Raw genomic sequence first — 27,011 nt, forward strand, 5'->3', positions numbered from 1 at the left:
ATAAATGTATAATAAAATTTGCAACGATAGACCAATTTGGCAGTGTAGTGAATAATTAGTAAACTCAAGAGTACAAATTGAATCATATTTTGGCAAAGAATTGAAGAAAATACAAACAATGCAACAAAAGTCATTGCTGAGGATGTTCAAAAGCTAATTCACATCAACAAATATACGTCACCCAAAGTGACATATTAAAAAACATAGAGGAAAGGAATACTGGTACTCAGGAGAAACTCAACCTAAGCCAGAAAAAAATAGATGAAAATACAAACTAATGCAAATGATTATTTTCAAAGAGCAAAATTCATGACCTCTAAAGTTTAATGTCCATTTGTGAGCTCAGCCAGCCCCAGTGAAATGTCAATTACCAGAAGACTGACAATCCTCATGTGCAGTAGTAAGCCCTAGCCAATCAATAGAAAATTGAAAACACTCTAGTACAATGTGGGAACTGTATGACCTGACACAAGATTATACAGTGATACAGGGGGTTATACGCAAGAACATGCTGAATTAATCTTCAGTGAAATGACCCATGCATTGTATCACTTTGATTATCAGACAAGACCTAACACTATCAGAAAAATGACTCATCTCTTGACTTCAGAGAAACACAATAGGATATTAATTAATATACTAGTATTTTCTTTGTTAAGAGTCTTAGATCTATTCATTATTTTAAAACTTGGTACCTCTTCTTGTTCTTTTATTGGGACAGCAAAGGCAGATCTGCCTGGCTCAGGTATAAAACGTGAGTAGCCAAGGATTGAAGATGCATGGGATAACATCAGAGAAGAGGGCGTGGTTTTGCTTTTAATATTTTGCAGTCCCCTTCCAGTTGCCTTTCTACTTACATTCAAGTAGAAGAACTGGTAAAACTCAAGAGTGTGTGTGTGTGTGTGTGTATTTTTCCTCTTAGGACTAAATTATAGAAGCATCATAAGCATTTTAAATCAAAGATCAGCTGTTTTAGGAATTCATAGTAATATCAATGCTATCTTATGTACTAACATTAGCAATCTAAGATTTTCCCTAGCATGGGGAAATAGAGAAAAAATAATTCACCAGTTAGAAAAAAGAAATCTTATTCTAAGCTTAACATTTTTGTAATTAAAACATAAAATTATTAAGAGTGACATTTCTGTAATACTAATGGATGTGAGAATCATAAATTACTATAGAATGACTTTCTAAAAAACAATATTTAATACATTTTCTTCTTTTACTCTGATGTAACATCACATTGATCCTAACTCTGTATGTAGGTTTTGTAGCTGTATCGGGCTGTTATAAACCATGGCCCTTGAAAATCTTTATCTTTATTATTTTTCTCTGTAAGATAAAGAATGAATTTTAGCACACAAGAGATCATCTGGAAATAAAAAGAAGATTTTCATATTAACAATTTTCCTCTTTTTTGTTACATTCAGTATCTAATATAAGGTTTTCACTTTGTTTTGTCTGTAAAGAAACTAGATGGTGTTTATCTGCTTGAAAACTATCATAAGTACAGTATTATAATAATCTACTATGATAGTTCCTTCTGTGTTTCTATGATTTTATTTATATGTATTAACTTTCCCACAAGAATATATCATTAACTCTGCCCCAACATTTATTAGGAAAAATCATCTAAGTTTTCTTGATCAGATTTAAAACTTCATCAATACTTCTACATGCTTTATGCTATTATATGCCAAAGCAGAATTACCACACTATGAAGAATATATACTTATAAATTAACATTACATGTAATTAATATTTATATACATTAATGTTATAAACATTTCTTATATATCTCTCTCTCTTGTGAGCAAGCATTTACTTCATCTCAAAATAACCCAGTTAATCTTTGAAACTCTTTTTCTGTTTTGTTTTAAGACAGGGTCTCATTCTGTCTCACAGGCTGGAGTGCAGTGGTACGATCTCGGCTCACAGCAACCTCCGCCTCCTGGGTTCAAGTGATTATCCTGCCTCAGCCTCCGCAGCAGCTAGGATTACAGGCACATGCCACCGCATCCAGCTAATTTTTTGTATTTTTAGTAGAGACAAGGTTTCACCATGTTGATGAGGCTGGTCTCGAACTCCTGACCTCAAGTGATCCACCCGCCTCGTCCACTCAAAGTGCTGGGATTACAGGCGTGAGCCACCTCACCCGACCGAAACTCTTGGTATGATGTGCTGTGTTATTATACACGGTATATGCAGGGATTAGGTTAAGAAAAAAAAATCTACTAGAAAAACAAATTTAAGAATTGCTCCCTTCCAATTTTCCTTCCAGTTTAGCCATTACTGGACCAAAGGTGAAAAGACTGAAAAAACAAAAAACAAAAAACTGCCTTTCTCTAATTCTACATCCCACCCAACTAGTAGGAGATTTAATTTTTATATACTTGTAAAATTTTGATTCACGTATGAAAATCTAGATTGTCTTTGCTTTTCTTTGTTTAGTTGTAAAGAATTTACATTGTGACCTATTTATTAAGACTTGCATGTTGTGCACATGTACCCTAGAACTTAAAGTATAATTTTAAAAAAGTAAAAAAAAAAGAGCTCTGAGGTACGTCATTTTGAGTGCAAAAGAGGGTCTCTATTTGCATTTGAATTACCGCTATCCTCAAATAACCAATCAAGTAATGTCTCATTTTGAAGGGCAAGTGGGTGGGAAGAAAGAGTAGTAAATATGAAGTTTATACTTCACATGATGTACCAGATCTTCCCTCACATATGATTTTTCAAACTGGGAAAGAATGGAGGAGTTAAGTGATTATTATACTCCTGGCATTTGGATGAAGACAAGGATATAGCCATGCCAATCATCTTTCCTATTTCATTTCCCCAAAGGGAAAGATCAATTAGTATGATTATCTTATTTGGTGTACTGTAATTTTACAGAAAGTATTGATTCATTTATTTAAATGTGTACCACATATTATCCCATAAGATTCTACAGTTCTGTGCCCCATAAAACTATAGAATTTCTCATTTAATAAAAATAAGCAATAAGAAAATAAGATACTACATTTTATTTGTCATCTAATCCTTTAATATTTCAAATGCTAACATTAAGATTAACACTGAATCATAATCAGTGTGATCAAATTAAAGGCAAAAATAGGTATTTTTGTTTTGCTCTATATCAGAATAATTGTTGAACTGTTAAGTCTTTTTAAATTTAATGATTGAAAGAAAAAATGAAGACCACACTCAATGGAAATCAAAAGAATTTGTAGAATTTGACCATTTTCATGATGTAAATACTGCATACATTTTAGCATGTATTAAACTTATATTAATATGCAATATATAATCAACATGCAGTAAAAGGTTCCTACTGATACTAATAACCATATCAGCATTTAGTTAACAGAATACCTGTATTCATCTTAGTCATATTGAAAGTGATAATTCATTGAGTTCAATCACTGGCTTCTTAAAAAAAGATTATATAGGTGGTATAATGCAGAGATAGATTTTCTGTAACTTAACTAAATTGACCCAAATATGGTTATATTTGCATTATTGTAATAGCTAATCAATGAGCAGTTAATAATTGCCATTTGGTCACCATATGGCCAAACCAATTTAGCTATTCCAAGTGACCAAAATAACATAAAGAGATATTTGTTATTCTGTTAAAACCTTAAGTACAAATTGGAGTAATCATGTAACCAATATTCAAACTTGCAATAAAATATATTTCTTATAAGAACAATATTAAATCTAAATCATATAAATGTTCTGCTGATACCATCTGAGAGCATAATATGGCTACATTCCATACTTGAGTGCCAAATTTGTTGTCTGGCTGCTCTGGGATTAAGGTACATCCAAATAAAAGCATATGGTTGAAATATACAGAAGCCTACAAATACTCAAAATGCACTTTCCTGTAGCTTTAAAAATCAACATGGACTGCCTATCAAGAGAACTACAAGGCAGCAGAAGAACTTGAGCATCTATATCTAGCTACCAAATGAAGAGCTGTATGTGTGCGTGTGTGTGTGTCTGTGTGTGTGTGTGTTTTCCATGCTCTTCTTTTTAATCATGGTCATGTAAATCAGCATTGAAAGCCATGTGGGTGATTAAGCTGAGAATCACACCCAAAACTTTCACAATCAGTGCACATATATGGTATTTTGGCTTCTTATATTTCTGACCATCTGTTAAAATGGCAAAAGGCCCAATTCAAAGTTGCCAGATCCTAGCAAGTAGTTTTCAGATGGTTATGGGTTTCGAGGGATATTCTAAATAATAAATAACACTTGTCATTTAAGGATTTCTGGCATTCTAATAAAAAAGAAATCGTATTATACTTCTTTTATGCCAAAGTAAAGAGTATATAGATAAACATCATATTTCCTAGCAAGTGAAGTAAGTAAATGGGAACATCTTGAAACAACAACTAAAAATATTACTTCTAAGTTGTTTGAATCATTGTCTTCTTTAAATAGAGGTTTAAGTTTAAGTGTTTTCCTATTCAGTAATGGACCTATATGAATTGGCCTGAACTGTACTTATATTAACCGGCCTCAACTGGACTTACCGGTAGGATTTGTGAAGCCAGGGCCACTGAACAGGGATAGAGTCCCTGTGTGAAATAGAAAGTCTGGTGACCTGAAAACCCTGAAAATCCTTGTACTTTATTTCTCTTTCCCTTTTATTTTCGGTGCCTTTCAACACCTTACTTTACAGCTCCAACTCTCATTTTTTTCATGTTTAAAATTAAGCAACTGAAATAAATAATTGCTCAAGTCTTTTTAATAGTATTTTTAAAATTTTAGAATGCATAGAATATTCTCTATTCCTCAATGCCCCAATCACAGATCTTCTCTGTGTATCTTTAAAAATGGGTCCCCCTCTTTCCCAATCAGAATTATTTCCCCATTTGTGTTCCCATAATACTTTGTACATGTATCTACTAGAATACCTAGTGCATGATAGTGTAAGTTTATGTATGTTTACGATGTCTCTGTTAAACATTTTGAGAGCTCCTCAAGAGCAGACATGTTTTGGCATTCCTAATATTTAACCCAGTGCCCAGCATACAGTATCTACTGAATAGACATGTATTATAGTAAACATAGACACAAGTATACAGCAAACCTAGACACAACACTAAAACAATAGTAACTTTAGAAAAATAAAATGAAACCGCATGCACACACATCATATATATTTGCAAATAAACATATATAATATGTATGCATACATATTATATATGTATATATTACACATCTAATACATATATATTATCTATATACTTAAGATTTTAACAGAATAAATACCTCTTTATGTTTTATATGTATTATATAGGTAATATATATCATATGTAATACATATATAATATGTATGCATACATATATATGCATATAATACACATAATATGTATGTACATATATGTATATATTACATATATGTATGCACACATATATAACACGTATATATTATATATGTACACATATATAACACGAATATATTATATATGTTTATTTGCAAATTTTGGCACTCTGAAATGAGCATGACTTGCCCTAATGCGCAGGAAAAAAATTTGTTCTATAATCCAGTTTTAATTTTATGCATCAATAATAGCTTATAAGAATTATCCCTGTCAGCATTTAATTTAATTAGGTGAGAATTCTTACATTATTTTAGAAACTAAAACTAATTATTGCTATCTTTTAGATGCTTTCTTCACAAAGACATTTATGTCCATCTGTCTTCTTTGTAGACTTTGTCAAAACTTAATGGATTTCTATTTCAAGACAAGCTTTCGCTACATTCTCATTAGCTGCCGTTTACCTCGTTCTCTGAACTCTGTCATTTGGTTAGGATCAGTGCATTCACTTCTCATCTTCTGCATGGCATCCAGACCAGAGTGCTCCCAAACCCTGCCGTCAGACCCAGGTGGCCTCACTTGGCGTTACCATCTCACACGTAGACATTATAGATTGACTCTTCGTTCAGCTTTTTAAAGGAAGTTTCACTCTAGTACACAGACCTAAAATGGCAATAATTCTTAATACTCTGTAACATGGGTAAGGGCAATAAGTGGTAGGGCTGGAATTGGAACCTAGATCTTGCCATTTTGACTTCACAGCCTTCCTTCTATTAGTTGTTTTTCCAACTGACGCATTTGATCATTCTACAATTTTCTGGAGTATTGACAAGCTCCTATGTGTGGTATTGCCTGAGCTTACTCATTTGATATCTGGCAACATTAGGTTCCAAAGTGAGAAATGGAAATCTGGTGTTTCTAAAATTCATGCAGAGCATACTTTGAGAATGAGCCTTGTGAGACTGTAGTATCCAAAGCATTCTGTATTTCATGTAGGCAGAGTTTAACATGAGAGATCAAAGAACAGCACACTTGTTGGATAAAATAATAACATTTGGATGTTTCCAAATGATTTACTTAAAAAATGTAATTAATAAATGGAACTGGGCTTTCATTTCCTAAATAAATATTTCATAAAGTGATTGCACAAGCCTTTCTTTGCATTTTGCACTACTGAAGGTTGGTCAAACATGTTGAATATGCAGCAATAATGAGATCTGCCATCCACAACGGTAATTTTGCTTGAAGTCCTGTTTTCTTTAGAGTCCTTGTTATTTAAATAAATTCACTTATCCTCATGCTAGGCTTGATGCATTTTATTTTTACTTTTTAAAAATGGCAACAATTTAAAGAGAATTTTGTAGGATAAATTATGAGATTCATATTGTACAGCACATCTTTTTAGTCTCACTAAATCTTTCTGAACATACATAATCCATATCTGTATAGAAATTGTAGAATTTTTTTTTTCAGAAAAGCACAGAAAACATGAATCTAATTCGAAGTTGGCTCAGTATTTGAAATAAAATATGAGAAAAACAAAAGTATGCAGTTAAAACTAGAACCTAAACTTTAGCTGAAAACTTTGGGGTTTTCTGAAAAGGAAATGTCAAAACTGCAAGTAAGCAAAAAATAATTTAATCTACACAATGTCACTTTAAACAAAGTTATTAAAAAAATAAAGATGATGAAGAAGGAAACAAATAAAAAAAGACAATTGAGTGTCTTTCCAGAGATTTTATTTATCCTAGAAGAGAGATGCCCTTTATCTTTATACCCATGAAGCTAACTTCATAACATTGCACAAAATTTTTTTAAGAAAAAAAGCCTCATGGACTGTGGTATATAATTTTCCAATGTGTTATTTCTCAAAATAGTAACATCTTAAAATCTATACAATAAACTTCAGATTATTTCCAAACAAGGGCGATGGTCAAAATAAGTTAGTAGAGAAACTTCTTTGATTCTTCTATAAGAAATTATGTTGGGAATATTAAATGCTTGGCATACAAATATTTAAAGTAGAAAAATGCATACCTAAAATTGACCTTTAAGTGGATATTAATATTTTTGTTATATAAATATAAAAAGAAACTCACCTAGGGTTTCTTCTTTTAATAAAATTATAGAAAAAGTAATTTATATATAAATGTATTTGAGTGTCTCTAAAGTGGAAAAGAATTGTGTAGCTCAACAATGCATCCATTTTAAGCAAGTCCAAGACATTCCATGAGCTTGTGGAGTGATATTTAGGATTTCGCTGAAATGGATTTCTAAAAAACCCTTGTTCATTTTTCCCTTTGTGTGTGTTGTGTGTGTGTGTGTGTGTGTGTGCATTTTTAAAGAGATTTAATCACAATGAGTCTGATTAATTTACTTTCCTCTCATCAAAATGCTATTTAGCAAGAGTTGGATATTTGATAGCCAGTTATCTATCCTGGACCTTTTTCTTTATATGGGGAAATGCACATTTTGCCAAAATTAAATGGAAACCAAATATCAAGAATATGTGAGTAAGGTATGAGATTTAGTGAGTTTCAAAGCTATAAATAAATTACAGTAGTGGTCTGAAATTCATTCGTACTCCTTATTCTCTATACATTATGCCAGAAGTTTCATTCTAGATACTTACTGAGGGCAGAGCTGGATTAGACTCCAGAAAAATCAGGGACACTGGGTGGTCTGATTCAAATGAACAGCTCCAGGTCATTTTTTATACATTAATTTAAAAAAATCAACTTAAAGAGACTTTGTCATGGCCTAGATATTGCTCTAAATACTTTACACATGTGAACTTGTTTAAGTTTCCTACCAAGTATGACGAAGGTCACATTACATAACCCATTTTACAGAGGAGGAAGTGTTAAGTAACTTGCTCATGTCCATCTAGCTGTTAAGCGGCAGGGCTGAGTTTCAAACCCAGGCAGTGAGGTTTTCCCAAAAGAAGTGCTTGAGAAAACTATTAATATCCATTTAAAGGTCAATTTTAGACATGTATTTGTTTACTTTAAATAATATTTATATGCTAAGCATTTAATATTCCTAACATGATTTCTTATAGAAGAATCAAAGAAATTTTTCTACTAAATTATTCTGACCACGGCCCTTGTTTGGAAATAATCTGAAGCTTATTGTAGAGATTTTAGGATGTTATTCTTTTGGGAAATAACACATTGGAAAATTATATACCACACACAGTAAATTAGGTTTATGTCTTTTTCCTTAATAAATTGTTGTGCAATGTCATGAAGTTAGCTGCATGGGCACTTCTTTTGGGAAAGCCCCACTGCCTGGGTTTGAAACTCAGCTTTGCCACTTAACATCTATATGGCCATGAGCAAGTTACACTAATCTAATTCTTAAATTAGGTTAATGATGCCCAAATGTGCTTCTTTAGTGACGGGATTACAATAGGAGCCTCATAGTTTCTACTCAGCAGTGTGGAGGTGTTCATTTGACCTGAGGCAAGTTGAAAAGTGGGTAGTAATTCCAAAGAAAACAAGTAGCAAGGATTTAATAAATTCAGGACTCACGAGCCTTTTCTGGAGCTGCCTTTGCCTTTGCTTTGCATTGACACCTTCTCATGTGGTTGCGTATCATCAGCACGGTCTTTCACATTACTTCCCACAATTTCAAATGTGTAACAGACATTCCAGTGTACCCCAATTTGTGCCCATTTTAGGAATCTAGACAATTCTAGGGCTAGAATATGGAATTTGGATGATTTGAGACCATGCACAACTACCTACTACCTGGTGCTTTTGGCCACGTCATTCAACTTTGATAAACTATGGTTTACCATCTGCAAAATGGGGATAATAGGAGTAACTACATCATCACCTTTTTTGTGAATCAAAGGAGAAACCATAGGTAAAGAACCTCAAAACGATAAGCATGTAATACTATTTACATGAGGACATTTGCTTGAAGTGAAAATGTTTTCATGGAGCCACCAGGAGAAACATGGAGAAAATAGTTTGTGGTCTGTTCTCTGAGTTGTGGACTGAATTCATGTCTAGACCCTAAAGGAAGACACCAGTTCCAGGAAGCAGTCTGTGAAAACACAAGGCTTACTCAGTGTTTTGTGGGGTAATATGTAGCATGACTTGGAGGACAGAAGAATTTCCTCATTGCTTTAAAACAGGGAGGGCAATAGGAAGCCCAGAAACTCTTGGGAACCTCACGGCTGGGCAGTCAGGGAGCAGGGGGTAATCATGCCCTTGGTGTGGACATTGGCTTTTCTCACTGAGACAGAGGCTGTCGATCATAGGAAGCTTGCACCTTCCAGGGACTTTAAGTACCAAAAGGGAAATGTGGAGGAAGAAGGGAAGGAATGAAAATACATTAGTGTGAAGTACACAGAAGAATCTCCTCTGGGTTTTCTAGAAATAGCAAGTTGAAACCTTGAGGGAAGCAACCTGAAATCCTTTTTGTAAATGCACATACATGTGTACACATTCGACAGTGACCCTATTAATACCTACTTTGAGGCTTGTAAAGGAAACTTGGGTTATATTGGGTATTAATTTTGTCATTCTAACTACATTATAATGTCTTCAAATGGAAAGCTATTTTATGAAAAGTCTCTAGTATACAGCCCAACACGTAGATAATTGATCATTATTTTCCCACTCTGTGCTTTGCATAATTAGTGATCCTAGAACCACCTCTGAACTTAGGTGAATCTCTCAGTGATATGCTATCATCTTCGGCTTTCTTAAGGCTGATTTTTTGTTGTGTATTTTGTACACTTCTGATCAATTGTTAAGGAATAAATGTTTCAGGTTCTTCCTCAACCTCTCACCCTCAGCTTTCTAACCTGTTTCTTTATCATTTTGGTAGAGTTTCTTTTTGCTTTTATACAATCAAATAATGTTTTTTTCTGTATTATATAATATGTAGTCTAACATAAATGTCTCTAATGTTGTATAAAAATTCTTGAACACAGAAATTTCCAAAACAAAAAAGTGAATGTGTAAGGTTTGTATGGATAAATTCTATTTTAGTTTTTATTAGGCTAACATTAAAATAAAAATGTTGAACTGAATGTATATAAAATTTCTTACATAAGTAATATTTTTTGGATTTTTTTTTCTATGTGAAAAATTATGATAGAACTTTTCAAATGCCTTGGCAAACGTTCACTGGGGTGGAGAGGGAATATGACACAATTAGAAATAATTGTCTTCCAAGACTTTTTCTCTAAACACTGGGAAAAATTATAATATTATGAATTTTAAGTTCATAAATATATATATTACACATTTCGGTAATGTTATGACAATTGTTTTACAGGATATGTTCATCAAGAGAATTCAAAACCTGCTTTTCCTTTGTTTGATTGTATATTTAAAAACTCAATACTTTTGCTGGGATTTTTCAGACCATAAAAATATGCTAAAACTCTTTCCCTACTGGAATGCCTCTGCTTAACCCATTTTTCTACATCCTTTCTTCTTGTATTTATAACTGGATCACACCAAACCAGAATATGCCCCACATCACGTCCAAGAAATATAGTGATAACATAGGTTCACCCATCTTTGTTACTTCCTTGGCCTTAGTTGTCGGTTGTGCCTGCTCCCCCTCCCCTTTGTTGGCAAATAGATCAATTTGAGGTGTCTGTTTTGTTTCTCACAAGCATATGTAAGCATTTATTTATGGGTTTTCGCTTAATGCATTCCATATTAGAAAAGGCCAAGAGTACAACATTTCTTTAAAAATTCAAATTTCTTGAGAAACAGGGAGGTGGTGAGGGGGAGGGAGTGTTAACTTGGCAGACTGTGTTTAAAATATTTTGCAAGAGGAGCCCCCTGAGGAGCTGTCCATTAAACTCCCACCATTTTGCTGTGAGTAGTGAATGTTTTTCCTGGCTCTGAATGTATGTGATTCTTAAATGTTCTCACAGGTTGAAACAAAAAGAAATAACTGAATGTATACTTGACTATTCATGACTAAATTGTCTCTATTTATTATAAAGAGAATTTGTTTCTTGCTTGGACTTCATACTTTCTTTTATTTTTCTTAGAGAAAGCATAATATGTGGATAAGTTTTAACACTAGTCCTCTAAGAATATCAGAAGGAACATTTCATTTATGCCACGATCTTTTTTCTCTTGTCTGCATTTGCCTGATTTTGAAGTGCTATTCACAGTCACAGGAAAGCAGTTACGCCTTTGAAAAGCACAAAATAAATTCTGTTCACTGAGTGGGTAATTGTTCAAGGTCATCCATTTATTGTCTTTGTCTTGATTGTTTGAATTAGTAGCTAATAATGGTGCTGAAATGTGAATGAATTATTAGCAATGGGGCATATTTTGGGGAGTGTCAGGAAATATTACAGGGCAATTAAGGTTATCCAATAGCAAAGCTGTGTTCCCAGCAGATGTCTTGTAATTACTGTGTTTAAGGAGTGTAAGGCTTAAACTAAGATTACAGCTTTTATATTGTCTGCCTTTAGAAGTCATATTTGGAATTTATTCAGTTTATTCTCCTGCCCTTTCCCTTTTGTTCTGATTCCGTCACTTACATTTTCATTTAAACATAGTCTTCTTATGAATTAAAATAAACATCAGCAGATGGTATGTAGTATAGATGTTTATAAAATAGGAAAATGCTTGCAGAGACATTTAAAATGACTATTGATAAATAATTTACATTGATATTATTTGTGCTCACTTTTTAATTTCTGGAATTCAAATATTTTAAAATCTCATATAGTTTCACAACCTGGCATTTATTAAAGTGTTGCCCCAATTTATTCATACTTACCAGGGTGGTAAAAATCATTCAAGAAATGTTGAGTTACGTATAATCTGGGAGCTTCTAAGTTTTAAGAGCAACACTCATTGCAAAGTTAATTTCTTCTTTCAATATTGACCTGTCACAATTGTTGTTGTTTCATTAAGTTTATAAACGATATTAAAGTAAGTGGAGTAAAAATTGTTATGTCTCTAATAATAAGTACTTTTGATTTGCAGATAGAGCGTTAGGAAACAGCACTGCATGCACTGTTCACATCTGCTGTGAGTATACTTGACACAGCTGTGGTGGAGAGATGCTTGAAAAACATACTGTGAAATACACTCGGTTTCCTCTTATTGACATATTTAGCAGAACAAGGCTAATTGGACTCTTCCAAGAAAGTACTCATGATCAAATCTGAAAGTCGATGTATTCAACCAACTCATAAATTATCAGAGGACAAAGAGAATGAGTGGATCGGGGTTGGAGTGGGGGGAACCTAGCAAAGTGTCCTGATTTGTAGATTGCTATCTCTCCTGAACTTTATAAAAATTTTAAAAGAACTAAAAAGAAAACAAATAAAGAATGAGCATTAAGGTAAAAAAAGTCAAGCATTAAAATCTATGGGTCTTTAGCTTACAATAATTAAAACTTTCTCAGTTTTATATTGTCCATAGAATTGAACAGATTATCTTGCTAATAACAATGCCACTATTAATAACACCTGTGAGATCTTGGATTTTCTTATTGTATTTAATTTCAACATATTTAGGAAATACTAGTTAGGGCTTTGCTAATAATTTCTGAATAAATAATTTCAAACATAAGTTTTCTCAAACTTTTGGAATAATTTTATGAGTCATTGGAAGCCTTAAAACAATTGGTTGCTGCGTCTTGAATTTCTCCTTATAAATGGCAAAGCATGAAAACATTTTATAGTTAGAACATTTTGGTCACTATCTTTGATAGACTCATTATGAATATTAACATTAAATAGGTATACATATTTATGCAATTTTAAAATACTTTGTTTAAAATTAAACAAGCAATTCTTGCACACTTACTCTTTGTATGCATTGTGATAAACATTCACAGAAGTATGCCTCTAAGTAAGACACAGATTCTCCTCTCAAGGAAAAAGGGAATTTTGTTTTGTGGACCAGATAGGTGTAAGGTACATACTGTGACCCAAAACAAAATGTTGCTAGTGTTATAATAGAAACACAATGCATAGTGGCAACACAGTGGCATTTCAGATATGTCAATGCAAGTGATTGGAGAAGTTTTCCTGGGCCTTTAGCATTTTGTGTATGAAAAAATAGGAAATAAGTTAGGTCAAAGAGGGAAGAGCAAATGATAGGAACTCTGGACCAAGAAATGGACTTTGGGGACTTGGGGGAAAGAGTGGGACGGGGTTGAGGGATAAAAGACTACACATCGGGTAGAGTGTACCCTGCTCAGGTGGTGGGTATACCAAAGTCTCAGAAATCACCACTAAAGAACTTATCCATTTAACCAAACACTACTTGTTCCCCAAAAACCTATTGAAATTAAAAAAAAGAGAAATGGATGGAAGTGTAAAGGGATTGTCTTATTTAGAGATGAGAAAATAATCTTTTACTGCTAGGATGTAGTTTTATAACATTGATTAATAAAGAAATAAACTCTAGTTAGGTTGGAGTTGGACAAGATAAGGACTTAAATGTCACACCGAGGAGTTTAACATGATCAGTCAGTAGTTGCTTTGGGGTTTTGAACAAGAAAGTGAATGACCAGATCTGTGATTAGGAGATAATTTTGGAAGCTCTGTGAAAGATGGAATTAAAGGGAGAGACTGGTGATAGAAAAATCAGCAGGAACCTTATTGCAACAGCTCAGTTTAGTGACAAGAGTCCTAGAAACCAGTAATTGTGTATGTCACCATTTTTTGTATTTGCTCATTTTATCTTCTCTCTCTTTCTCTCTCCATTGCTGTCAATAACCCAAGAACAACAAGAAAAAAAATCTCAAAAACTAATATGTGTTCGCTTTTAAAAATTCAATTAATAACTCAAAATAATAATAAAAACTCTGGCACTCAGGGACAAAAGAGGGAGATGGGACACTGAAGCGTAATTTAAACACAAATTTTGATATAATTTTATTGAAAGGAGGGAGATAATAGAAATAAAAATTTCTACCAAAATAAAATATTCTTTCTTCAGCCTTCATATTATGAAATAATATGTATTACTGCTATCAATGACTTCTTTTTATGCAATATTAAAATTAGCACTTTTGTACCATGATACGAAATTCTCTCCACTCCTGTCTCCCTCCTGTCAATAAAATTTTGTCAGAATTGGTACTTAAATTACCACTTCAGTCTTCACCCCTCAACTTTTTAAAAGTTGTGTTATATTGTTCACTTCTGAACCAAGTCATTTACTAAGATTTGCACCCTTACCTAAATAACTCTTTGTTTGTCCTGGAGTTAATACTTGTCTCTTCCTTTTCATAAATTGCTACATTCCAAACAATAATACACCTATGGAAATTGTTTTGTTTATGTCTGCTTATAGTCAGTCTCACCAGGTAACGTGTCATGAATTTATTGGTTCCTTTTTTGTTTCCTGGAAACATTCATTCCTTAGTTTTCATGCTCTCAATAGCCTTGGGGCTTCTAGAAGAATGGCTGATGTCTTAGGATTTCCCTTCAACAATATTCCCGGAATTCTTTTCAACCTCTCCTGTGTTGTAATCATTTTTCATTAATCCTATGTCTTGTTTATTTATTCCATTATTTTGGTGATGTATATCTTCCAACAGAAGGGTGTATCACAAATACATATTTTTAGATCTAACCTATCTGTAAGTTGCTTTACTTAATCTTTGTCTTCTGGTTAATTTTTTTAATGAAGCATAGAATTCTAGGTTAGAATTAATTTTCTTTCAGAAGTCTAAATGTTGTAACTCCCATATGTGATCTTCTTTATCTTTATAGAAGTTTTTAGCATCAAATATTTATATGCATTGTACAATTTCAGAATGATATACTTTTGAATACGTTTTTATTCATTTATTATGTTGACTCTTCAGTGTGTGTTTTTCTTTATTTATTTAGCAAATATTATTGGATATTGTCAATATGCTAGATACCGTTCTAGATGTTAGGGGGAAAAAGTGATCTATATTCTCAAGTTCTTGGAAATTTCATTCAATTATTTCTTGTATTATTTTTAAGATTCAATGGCTGTGGGATGTAAAGAGATCCCCAGTGAGAGTATAGAGTGGGAAGAAGACCTTGAAGACAACAATAAGAGGAAATGAAAATCATCAATTAGAGGTTGATAGAAAATATCAGGTAAGTAAGATGAGACTCATTAATTTACTCAGACACTCATCCAGCCTCACTCTTGGGAGCCTGTGGTTTCTGTTGCACATGGCTCCTGCAGTTCATGGAAGTGAGCCACTTCTCCGTTGCTCCCTCCCTTGGGCAGTAGCAGAGTGCCTGTAGTCATGGCATGCTCACTTAACCCCTTGGCCCATCTCTAGCTCAACCCGAGCGATAGTGGCTAGTCTGTATATCTGTATTCCCAAATTTCTTAACATTATTTTACTGCTGGTTGCAAATCCCTCATTACTTCAAACCTCTGTTACAGTTAAAGAAATTATCATAAACTTCTTTGTTCAAAGTGATTGGATCCCAACTGATTCACTGGATAAATAGAAATCAAACTATAAACATGTATAAAATTATTATACCCCCCAGATTATATTAATGTTAGTTATCTTTGGATATATTGTCATTATATTGCTTACCTGCATATTCTAAGTCCTTACAATAAAACTATATGTTTGTGATAAGAAAACTATCAACATACTTTTCTTAATCCCCAAATAAATTGTTTTTATACCCCCCAGATTATATTAATGTTAGTTATCTTTGGATATATTGTCATTATATTGCTTATCTGCATATTCTAAGTCCTTACAATAAAACTATATGTTTGTGATAAGAAAACTATCAACATACTTTTCTTAATCCCCAAATAAATTGTTTTTTTTCCCCCATAGACAGTAAAGAATGACCTGCAATTACCTGCAATTACTCAGTATGATTTAATTTGACTCTTTGTGCCTTGTTCAAATACTGTGTGATGAACTTAGAGATAAATAACCAACAGAAAACCCAGAGTTTTGGTACTGTTTCCAGTAAAAATTCATGATCCAAGGTAATTTACTGATGCATTAATGTTCATGGAACATTGCAAGAAATTATTTTCAGAAGTAAGGCAGGTACACAATAGAAGTGTTAGGGGTTTCAGCTTTCCCGTTACATGGAATAATCTTCCTTGTCTAAAACTTTATTGGTTCCCACATCTAATATATACTTACAGAGATTGGAGGGAGGATTATTTAAACCTTTTTGACATCTGAATTTGAATTTTAGTTGACATTATATAAAAATCAGACATTGTATTGATCAGAAGTAATCTAATTGGAAAATGTCCATCATTTTAAAATTTGACTTTTCCTGATATTTGTTTATGTGTACCAGATCACAGGAATTCTGAAATGAAAATGCTCTTGCTTCAATAGAGAAACTTAGGTAAGCTAGGTAGTTACACGAAAGGCCAGTAGAAGGGCTAGGGAACACACAGGGAAACTAGAGTAGTTCTCTTAAAGTTTGATTTGAAGTATAAAGTGGTTTTTAAAGCTTGAAATTTTCTTTCTCTCAGAAAATACATAATTTTCACCTTTAACCGGGCTCAAAGTTAACTTGCAGTTACAGCTTTGACATTAGTAAAATCCTGCACTACTACTATTTTTAAAGCACTATTGCAAAAATTTCATATATATCATATTCTATATTTTATTTTGAAATAAAATAGAAAACTTCATCATATGCATTTGATTGTTTCACTATTTCTTAAAATAATAGTTTCACAATAATTTTAAAGTATAACTGTAGTATGTTAGCAGTTAATCTTACTTTTCCTGGTTCAACCTAAAATTTCTGCCCTGGGAAAACAATTTAGCAGTTTTTTAATCAGTGTACTAGACGGTAGCCTCAGAATGAAGCAAAGGTGTGTTCTGGGAATAAAACACAATGCTTTAAGAATTGGAAATGTTACAAATGTTATACACAATTAAAATTATAAGACACAGAAAAAGGACTAAATCAATTTTGTTTAACATATCATTGTGTAATATTATGTATGAAATATATGGGCTTGGTGTGGAAAACCAGGTGGACAACTCAAGTTTATTTTATGAAGTATTGCCGAACATGAGCTGCTCTTGAGAATATTGGAACTCAGATTGGAAGCATTGCCATAGAGACTACACACTTGATAGGAACAGTTTTCTTTCCTTCTTTAAAATTTGATAAGTAATTTTGATATTTTCAACTTCATAGCATCAGAAAAGTCATTCAAAATATTCATGAAGATATTAGAATTCCTTCTTCTGGAATAGGAATACATTTGTTTTATTTTCAGCCTTAAGTCACTCATTTTTAGTTATTGGTCTGATTTTCCTAAATTTAGGATAATAATATCTTGTCTAATCTGTTGTCATAATAGAAAAGATCATTTTATGTACGATTTTGGTTAGCTTCTGGTTTGCTTTGTCAAATTTAGAACCACTTAAACATCGTGGTTTCTAAATTTAGTCAAACCCTTTGAGCTTTAAGTTCCGTTTGGCGCTGGCTGAACATGAACTGCTGCTTTGAAAAAAAAAATTCTCTTGGCACTATCAGAATCTAGATGTGTGCACTGCACAGACCTCCTCTTATTTAAAAGAAATACATTCACTTTTATTTGAAAGTTGGGAGCTCCAAGAGGATAAATAATAAAATGAGAAACTTGAAAGAAATAGGTCATATTTTAAAACAGCTCTCAAGCAGAATTAGGCCTTTGGGTTTAGGGCATGATATTATTTAAAAGAGAGACAGAGAGATCCATTTTAGTTATTTTAAAATGTGGTGATTTAATTTTTCTCAGGAAGTTAAAGCAAACTCTGTCCATTACGTTGCCATTAGTCTGGTGTTACTAAGAAGGATCTTGTTGAAGTATTTTATTTTTCATTAAAGACAACTTATTTTCCACACTGTAAGGGATAATCAGAATATGCATCCCTCAAAGTCAGTGGGTTAATTTTCTTTTTCACACTTGTACAATAAGTTTAATAAATAATGATAATTAAAATTAACATTTATGGCTGGACACGGTGGCACACGCCTGTAATCCCAGCACTTTGGGAGGCCAAGGTGGGTGGATCACCTGAGGTCAGGCGTCTAAGACCAGCTTGGCCAACATGGTAAAACCCCATCTCTACTAAAAATACAAAAATTAGCTGTGTATGATGACACCTGCCTATAGTCCCAGCTACTCAAGATTGTGAGACAGGAGAGTCGCTTGAACCTGGGAGGCAGATGTTGCAGTGAGCCAAGATTGCCTCATTGCACTCCAGCCTGGGTGGACTCCATCTTAAAAAAAAAAAAAAAAAAAGAAAGAAAAGAAAAAAAGGAAATAAAAAGAAAGAAAAATAACATTTACAAGGAGACACGTCAGGCAATGTCCTAAGCTTTTTACATGTAATAATTCATTGACTACAACTATCCTTTAAGATACATACTACTATTATTCTCAATTTACAGATGACGAGGCTGAGGCTCCAATGGTGAACTAACTTTCTAAGTATCACACAGATAGTAACACAGGAAGTTGCACAGGAAAAGCCAGGGTCAGAACCAGAACCATCTGTTAACTCCTGAGAATATGCAGTATGTCAGTAGGCTGGACGAAATCTAAAAGCAACCATGTTCAGGGATCCAAGTTTCCCCCTCATTCTGTCCACATCAAACAAGTTAGCCTGGGTTTATGTAGCAAAGATTTTTTTTCTCAACTTGTGCACTCATTCTTTAGACACTTGTACAGAAAGCTTATGTAAAACCTGCCACACCTGATGTTCAAATTGTAACATAACACAAGGTTGTAAGCTACTAGAGGTTTTCTAAAGGAATCTCGCTTGTCTCTTAAACTGAACATTCTGTCAACTTGCTTGAAACTTTCTGGGAAAACACACACACACACACACACACACACACACACACACCACACCACACCACACACACACACTTCACATGATTCTTTGTATTTCCAGCCTCAGCATGCTTTTCCTTCCTTGGTGGTTCATGTCTAGGCTGGGCATTCCAAGTTTATGTGTTCATCCTCTAATATTCTCTAGGCTATTTCCCTGTATGCTTTGATGGCTTCTCCTGTAGGCCTCATGCGCAGTTAGTAAGCACTGGTTGTAACTAAATGAATAAAGAAAGGAACTGCTGTAACATAGAGAGCTGCTGCTCCTGAAAGATGACTCTTTAAGCACAAATAGGAGAGAATATTTTGTAGTCAGACTTCTGAAGGCAGATACATTTTTTCTTTTGTCTCAGAATAACCGAAAATCTGGTTAGGGAAAGGCGCAGAGAAGTAATCTTTTCTCTATGCTTACTGCCCCCTCGTAAGATAAATGCGGAGTGGTCCCCTAAAGAATTGGGAGGATTAAACTGAAATGCCATGGAGATCCTATCTGAAAACAGTTTGGGATAACATCTCCAACGCTAATGAGCCTATCTACTGCCAGCAAACAAAACAGCACATTTAGATATATTTACTGTTTTACAGCAACTTGGACCTTATGGGTAAAATTTCCTAAATGATACTTTCCTTTGTTATTTTAGTTTTAGTTTATTACTCTTAGGTTTCCTTCGTAAGGATGCTAGAGAGCCAAGAGACTCGTGAGCCCTGTGGAAAGAAATTGTTCAATACCAACCAGCCCTTCCCCATAAAGAGGTAGTCATTTTCCAGTTTTTTGTGTGTGTGTTTAAGACAATAAATGAATTTATTGTACCTTCTTACAGTGCAGCCATAATATTGGGTATTCAATAAATTTTGTACTGAATTGGATTGAATATTTTAGCTCTTACCTTAAAACATCTTTCTTACAGTAACAAACTGAGTGAAAAGTGCACAAATGGTCTCCATTTTATGTTGGATTATGCATGACATTTCCAGAAAGTAAAAAATGTAGGGAATTGCAAGGGTAATAATTTGCTGAGTGTTGGAGATAGAAATATCAACAAAATGATATACTCCAAGCTCATCCACTACTTAATGGTGGATAGTTGGTTTCTATTCTGTGTCTTTAAGTTATTGTCACTGCCCTGTCATAAATTATAGTGACATATACTATAGCTATTTCTTACATTCTTCTGTAGCCGAGTAAGCAGAATTACCAATTTCACATTTTCTGTGCAGTTCCCTGTAGATGGGATGTTTTTTTAAAAAAATGGGAGCTTGAATGAGAATAAAGGGTAGAAGGGCTATAACAACCCAAAATAAATAAATTTGTAAAACTCTATCACCATGCACGCATTTTTCCATGTGCTCTGGTGTGTAAATTCTTTTTTCCCTGCAGAGATAGCTGACAGAGAGTATAAATGCTTACGTATCTTTAAAACAGCCACTATTCCAATAAAAGAAAAGAATAAAACTAAAATGTTAGTACATGACTGCAGCCAGAAAAATCAAGAAATCTGCCTCTCCATACTTCAGATTCGCTTGAAATTTTTTGTCTTCCTTTTCCCTGTTTGAGTTTTAATTTTCTTTTTTTAAACTGGAGCATATGAATTTTGCAAAAGTACTTATTATTAGCTCTTCTCCACAGGTTTTGTTTGTTTCTGAAAAATTAGGTTTTCTTGGAAATTTGCTTTAGCGAGTAAACCATATTTAGAATATTATCTTGCTCAGAGAAGACACTCAAAATGTATTAAATAAATTAATTAATGTGTTTTACTTCATGTAAATGCACCTATTTGATTATACAGCTTTGAATAAGAAGATTTCAAAGAGAGATTGTAAAGAGAGGGATCACGTTTGAAATCCCTTTCAGCTCTAAGCTCCTTCTTTGCCATCCTTTTTGGGTCATCTTGTCTAAAACTTCAAAATTAGTATCTGAATGTAGCATGAAGCTACCCTAATCTCTACACAGCAAAAAGGAAAAATATGATTCATAGAATGTGATGAAAACTATTTGAAGTATATTAAAAATAAAAAAAAATTTGGCAGAATATACACAAAACCAAACAGTGTTTACCTGGAGAGGGTGTGATGGGAGAGTCTGGGCAGAATTTAGTTTCTTCTACTAGATTATAAGTTTTATACAGCAAAGTCATGTCAGTTTTGTTTTCTATTGCATGTTTAACTGCCAATATGGGGTTCAACCCATGATACATGTTCAAGAAATACTGATTAAATGATATTATATTCATTTTTCTTCTGTATAGGTTTTTACAAAGAAAAAAATTCCTTTTCTAATCAGAAAAATAAGCAATAAAGTTGTTTAAACAACTATGCAATATAGCATATTACTGAACCTCTGTAAACATTTGTTGAGTGACTGAACCCAACCAAAGAGCATGAAGTTAGTCGTACAGACTGCGAAACATGAGCCACTGTTCTTCAGCAGCATGAAAACCACACCTTTTTCATCAGGATAAAACTGAACACCTAACACAGGCACGCCCAGGTCACCTGTGTCATGGCTCTTCCCAGTGTTTCCCATCATTAGGCTGATGCTAAAGAGGTCAGAACTTCCCAGTGGGAGCTTATTTGATATATCTCTACTCCACTTCAAATGTATCTCTAACTCCAAGTATTCCCTTTCCGTCTTCTACAGACTTAGAGAAAGAAGTGTCATTTTCGATCTCAAAAGCTCATGTCTCCATCTGTGCGTGGGATCCAATCCCCATGGTCCTGATCCAGGGCCTGATTCCACCAAGTTGCCCTCTTGTTTCTGGAATACAACTCCTTACCATGGCTGCTCCCATCCATTCCACAACTGTGCATGACTCATGTCTTCTAAGAATAAAAAAAAAAATCAAACCTCCAGCACCCACGGAGCTGATCAATTCACTGCCCCTTTAATAATTTCCCATCGTCTTCCCAAGGTAAATGATTCACTGAAAATCTGGGTGGCATTTGAAACCCGTGGGGAAGCTGGTGAGGTGGAATGGATAGCGATTCTGAAGGAGCCTACACATCAGCAAGATACCATAGGTATCAATAGGTTTGGTTGGACTTCTGTTCCTTTGCTACTGCTGCTGATTCCCATTCTCAGCTCTGACTGTTGCGTTCGCCTCATGAAGCTCTTTGTTGTCTCCAGGGGGGACACAGTTTTTAGCCTCGTCATTCCCCTGTTGTCTGTGACCAGTCATAACCTTCTCATGGCTGTTTTCACGACTGCATGACAGAGTTTTTTCAAGTTTTACATCACTATAAAATCAGACAAGGTTTTTGTTTCCTGATCACCCACTTTCTCCTTAAATCTTACACTTCAATTTCTGCTTCTGTCATTTAATAAAACCTCTCTCACAAAGATATGATTAAGAAACTCTTACTTGCAAAACAATGATTTGCTTCAATGTCATTCTATTTCTCTTCTCTGGATCGTTTATTACTATAGGCTAGATATCACAAACTGGCACCTTGTGGACCAAATCAAGAGAGCAGTGGATTTTCCATAAGGATATTGTGTTTTAAAAAATGTATTTCTTTTGAAGTCAGTTACTTTATACGGGTCACATGTATTTCACTTTGCCTTTGTCCCATGTCTTCTTGTTACTTTAGACTTGGACTGCTGCAGTATTTGCCTGACCACTCAAAAGATTCAACTTTGCCACTCTTAGATGATTCTCTCCTTTGAGCTACTACTCTACTCTTTCTTTGTTGTTTTCAACTACCTTTAGGATCACTCTTTCTGTTTCTTCTCTCTCAAGTTCTTCCAATTCTGCTTCCTCATCCCGTCTTTGAGATATAGATACTTTATAGAGATTTGCTCATAGTCTTTATTTTTTCTCGAACCACACTCACTTCCTTGGTAATTTTGCTCAACTTATACTCTCAATTGTCAGCTTTACCTAGTGACTTCCAAGAATCCACCTGCCTCCTCCTGACTGCCTGTGGGTTCTAGTGTGCATTGTACATCTTCAGCAAAAATTCTGAAAATCATTTAAATATAGTATATATAAACTAATATTTTTCTTGTAGTCCTAAAACCTACTCTTTTTCCAACATATCCTTCTGGTTATTAGTAACCTCCTAATTGACTAGATTAAAAATGTCAATTATTACTATTATCTCTCTCTAATGTCTCTTTATTGTCAAGTTCTATTTGTTGCCATCTATCATATTTCTTTATCCTGATTTCCACTTCCCTTATGTGATGCTCATGAAAAATCAGCTTTTCTTTAATTTGATGGTGCTGCCAATAGAGTAATTTTTTTTAATTACACAAAATATTGCACATCCAATATTGCACATTTTCCTAGACATACTACTGTTACTCTTTTTTAATATATTGTCTTGGGCTCACCTTTCTTCCCCTTGATGAGTATCATGAAGTCTCTTTTTCCACACCTGAGTGTCTCACAGACCCACCTCTCCTCCTTACAGAGACATTCCCAAAGAACATCTTACATTACATGTGTGTATAAAAGGAAGCCTGTAATTTTGACCTAGTAAGGAACTAGTGACTTACTGATCACCCTTCCTTTTGTAATTCAGTTTAAGAAACAAAAGTTTAATTTTAAATTCTAATTCTATAGTCATATTTTCTACAATATTTGTTATTTCATTCTTTCAACAAGTTAATATACTAACTTTTATTCCTAAACTAATTATTTTTTTCTTATTCATTTTATAACTCATTTCCAGATTAAACTTTCTGAAACCTAGTTCCATTAAGTTTCCTCTACTTTTCAAAAATATAACAATGGTTTCCTCTTGTGTATAAAATATAATGTTCAACTTCAGTGTAGGGCATTCAATTCTTTCCATAACCTGAACCCAAACTTTTTTTCCAACCTGATTGTCCCATGTACATGTACCACACCCTTCAGCTAAACCAAAACTTTCACCTTCCACCCTATGGGGGATAGGCTCTGTGGTGCCTCCCCATCATCCCCATCTCCTAACATTTATGGCCTTGAATAGTACTGTCCCCTGAGTATGACCATGACCTGTGATTTGCTTCTAACCAATAGGATACAGCAAACAAGACAGGAGGAATGTGATTACATGTTTATGATTACATAGAGAATAAGGTGTGATCATCTTGTGAAAGTTTATTTTTTCCTGGCTATATTTAAAGAACTATACTGCCATGTTGTAGGCTGTATGTTGGGTGACCACTGTGACAAGGAACTTAGGGTGGTCTCTAGGAGCTGAGGATGTTCTCCAGTTGAACATCAGCAGGACATTGAAATTCTCTGTCCTTCAACTGCAAGGAACTAAATTTTGCCAACACAAATGAATCGTTCTCCAGTTGAGTTTAAGATGAGACTGCACTTGCAGACAAATCCTTATTGCAATCTTGTTCACCCTAAACAGAGGACTCAGCTAAGCCCTTCCCAGATTCCAGATCCATAGAAACTTTAAGGTAACAAATGTCTGTTACATTAAACTGCAAATTAGTGATAATTTATTACTCTGCAATAGAAAACTACTACTCACCTTTTGTTTTTGCATTATGTCTGAAAACTTTCTCTATCTGATCATACATTTTAATTCTACCATATGTTATAACTCAATGCCAGTTACTCCAAGAAGTATCCTCACGTGTTGGGAAGCAATCTATCCCATCTCTCAACTCCAACATCACCTTACTGGATCTGCTTCTAAGAACATACTTCTTTTACATTTTTATTATGGGTGCTTATCTTATCTTTTAGACCATAACCTTCTAAAATGCGGAATTTGTATTTGATTCATCTTTGATAACAAGGATCCAACACATTGCTTTGAATATATTAATAGCTCAATAAATACTTTCACTAAAAATTTTACAAAATATTTGAGCCTAAATATTTCGGTGCTGGGAAGATTAAAATATATGTTTTCTGTTTTATACAATGACAAGCTTAGTGGGCAGTTGATCACACTAGTAAATATTGCAGAGAAGTAGACTCATACTTCTCATTATTTTTTCATAACCTGCTCAAACTCCTTTGCATTGTGAAATATAAGAAGTTTTTCTAAAGGAATGATACAAATACATAGTATTAGAAAAATTAGAAATTAATTTTTATGTAAATGATAATAGTTTTCTAAAGGTTTCACAAGGGCCTTACTATTAAAATAAAGGAAAGCCATTTAACTTTATTTCTCCATGGTCTACAATATTTGTCTTCTATTGATAATGAACATTCTATCTGCTACACTAATAACTATTGTCTGTATTGGGAGAATGATTTTGATTAACATACATAAGAGCATAAAATACAAATTTAACCTTTTTCAGTTCTTCAAAAAAGTCTATAAAAATAGTAAGTGAAATGCAAGTAATTTTCTATTAGCAGGAAGATAGTCTAAGGCTGTGTTTATGCTTTGCGGAACATCCATGTTGTATGTGAAAGGAAGCTGTACTTTATAAGAATTGCTGAATAGTAAAGAGAATTGGAATAATGTTTAATATTACATATGGTAATACCATTAAAATATAAGCAGATTTATACATGTTTTCTGCTAGGAATGTGTCTTCATGTACTAGTTCTGTCTACATTGAGAAGTCATGATTATTATATCCTTATTCTATATGAATTAGCTCATTTCCTAATAGCAGTAAGTGCCAGTGTATCAAAGATACAAGATTGTTCTGAAAACTGCTTAGATGTAATGGAGACTCAGGACACTTTTCTAAATTTTCATTTATTCAAATATTATTTATTTACAGAACTATGGTTTTTTAAAAAGAACATTTTTAGATCTGTACTATATAAGCCTGGTAGAACCAGTATCACACCAAGTGTGTTTGATAAACACCTCTAAATTGCTAAGAGTAAGATGAAAATGATCTTTTGTGATAAGAGATTTAAAAATGGTAATCTATCTCAAAAATATCAAAAATAAAAGAAGGAATAAAAGCTTCACAACAAATTAATGCTTTACTCCCTAATATGCTTCCTTTAAGTATAAAACATTCCATTTAGCATTCAGAAACTGCTATTGAATCAGTCTACATCAAAAACATATTCACTCACTACAATTTGTGTTGTCATTTTGGAATATTACTTCAAAGCATGAATCATAAAGCATGTGAAGTGCTATTGTCAAAAAAGTCATAACATACATTATTTAAAGGAACACATTAAATTCTACATTATTGTATTTATACTTTTCATAATGCTGTTTGCTAAAATACTTTAAAAAATCTTCAAATTTACTTTCAATGGCTTTTCATTGAATGGGAGATTTTTAAAGCATATACTCTCATTTTGTGCTTCTCTGCAAGGTGATAATTTCAAGATTATCATTATAATGAGTACATTCTTTAGAATATAAATGTCTTAAATTCAATATGCCTATAATTTTCTGTGAATCTGCACATATAAGTATCCAAACATAATTCTTATGAATATAGATTTGATCTCCTTTCCCCTCACTTTCCTGCAGAACAGCTAGAGCAATCCATTTAAAATGAAACCCAGATTACGCCATTCTGCTGCTTAAAACACTCCAATATCTCTCCATAACACTTAGGATAAACCAAATTACTTGGCTGCTCAACACCCTACTTGATTGTTCCTTGCCTCAACCTCTCTAATGTCAATGCCTATCATTCTTCCTTAGTTCAGGGTGTGATATACCAGCTATACTGGTAACGTTCTGGCCCTTGAATGTCCTTGAATATCTGAAGATGTACTTCTGCATTATGGGCACAGCTGCCACCCCTTTATCTTCTTATGCTTATTTCCTTCTTGACACGCAAATCTTAGCTTAAATGTCACCATCTCAGAGAAGTCTTTGTAGGTCATCAACCCAAAAGTAGCTGCCATCTTCCAGGCATTGCCCATAATTTCACCCCTGCTTAATTTTCATATGAG

At 33.7% G+C, this 27,011-nt stretch overlaps 2 long non-coding RNA genes across 2 annotated transcripts in view; one reads left to right on the forward strand and one right to left on the reverse strand.

Moving 5' to 3' along the window:
- Nucleotides 1-920: 920 nt before the first annotated feature.
- Nucleotides 921-27,011, reverse strand: LOC105504306. Its single transcript, XR_001000594.1, has 3 exons — nucleotides 26,831-27,011; nucleotides 16,463-16,637; nucleotides 921-1,335 (listed from the first exon to the last, which is right to left on the reverse strand). It is a non-coding gene; the product is annotated as an uncharacterized LOC105504306 (long non-coding RNA).
- LOC105504305 overlaps nucleotides 24,236-27,011 on the forward strand; it is a 57,614-nt gene continuing 54,838 nt past the window's right edge. The window contains exon 1 of the long non-coding RNA XR_001000593.1: nucleotides 24,236-24,568. This is a non-coding gene — a long non-coding RNA (uncharacterized LOC105504305). The remainder of the gene's footprint in view (nucleotides 24,569-27,011) is intronic.

The sequence above is a fragment of the Colobus angolensis genome, unplaced genomic scaffold (assembly GCF_000951035.1).
Source record: "Colobus angolensis palliatus isolate OR3802 unplaced genomic scaffold, Cang.pa_1.0 Scaffold91, whole genome shotgun sequence".
Lineage (NCBI taxonomy): Eukaryota > Metazoa > Chordata > Mammalia > Primates > Cercopithecidae > Colobus > Colobus angolensis.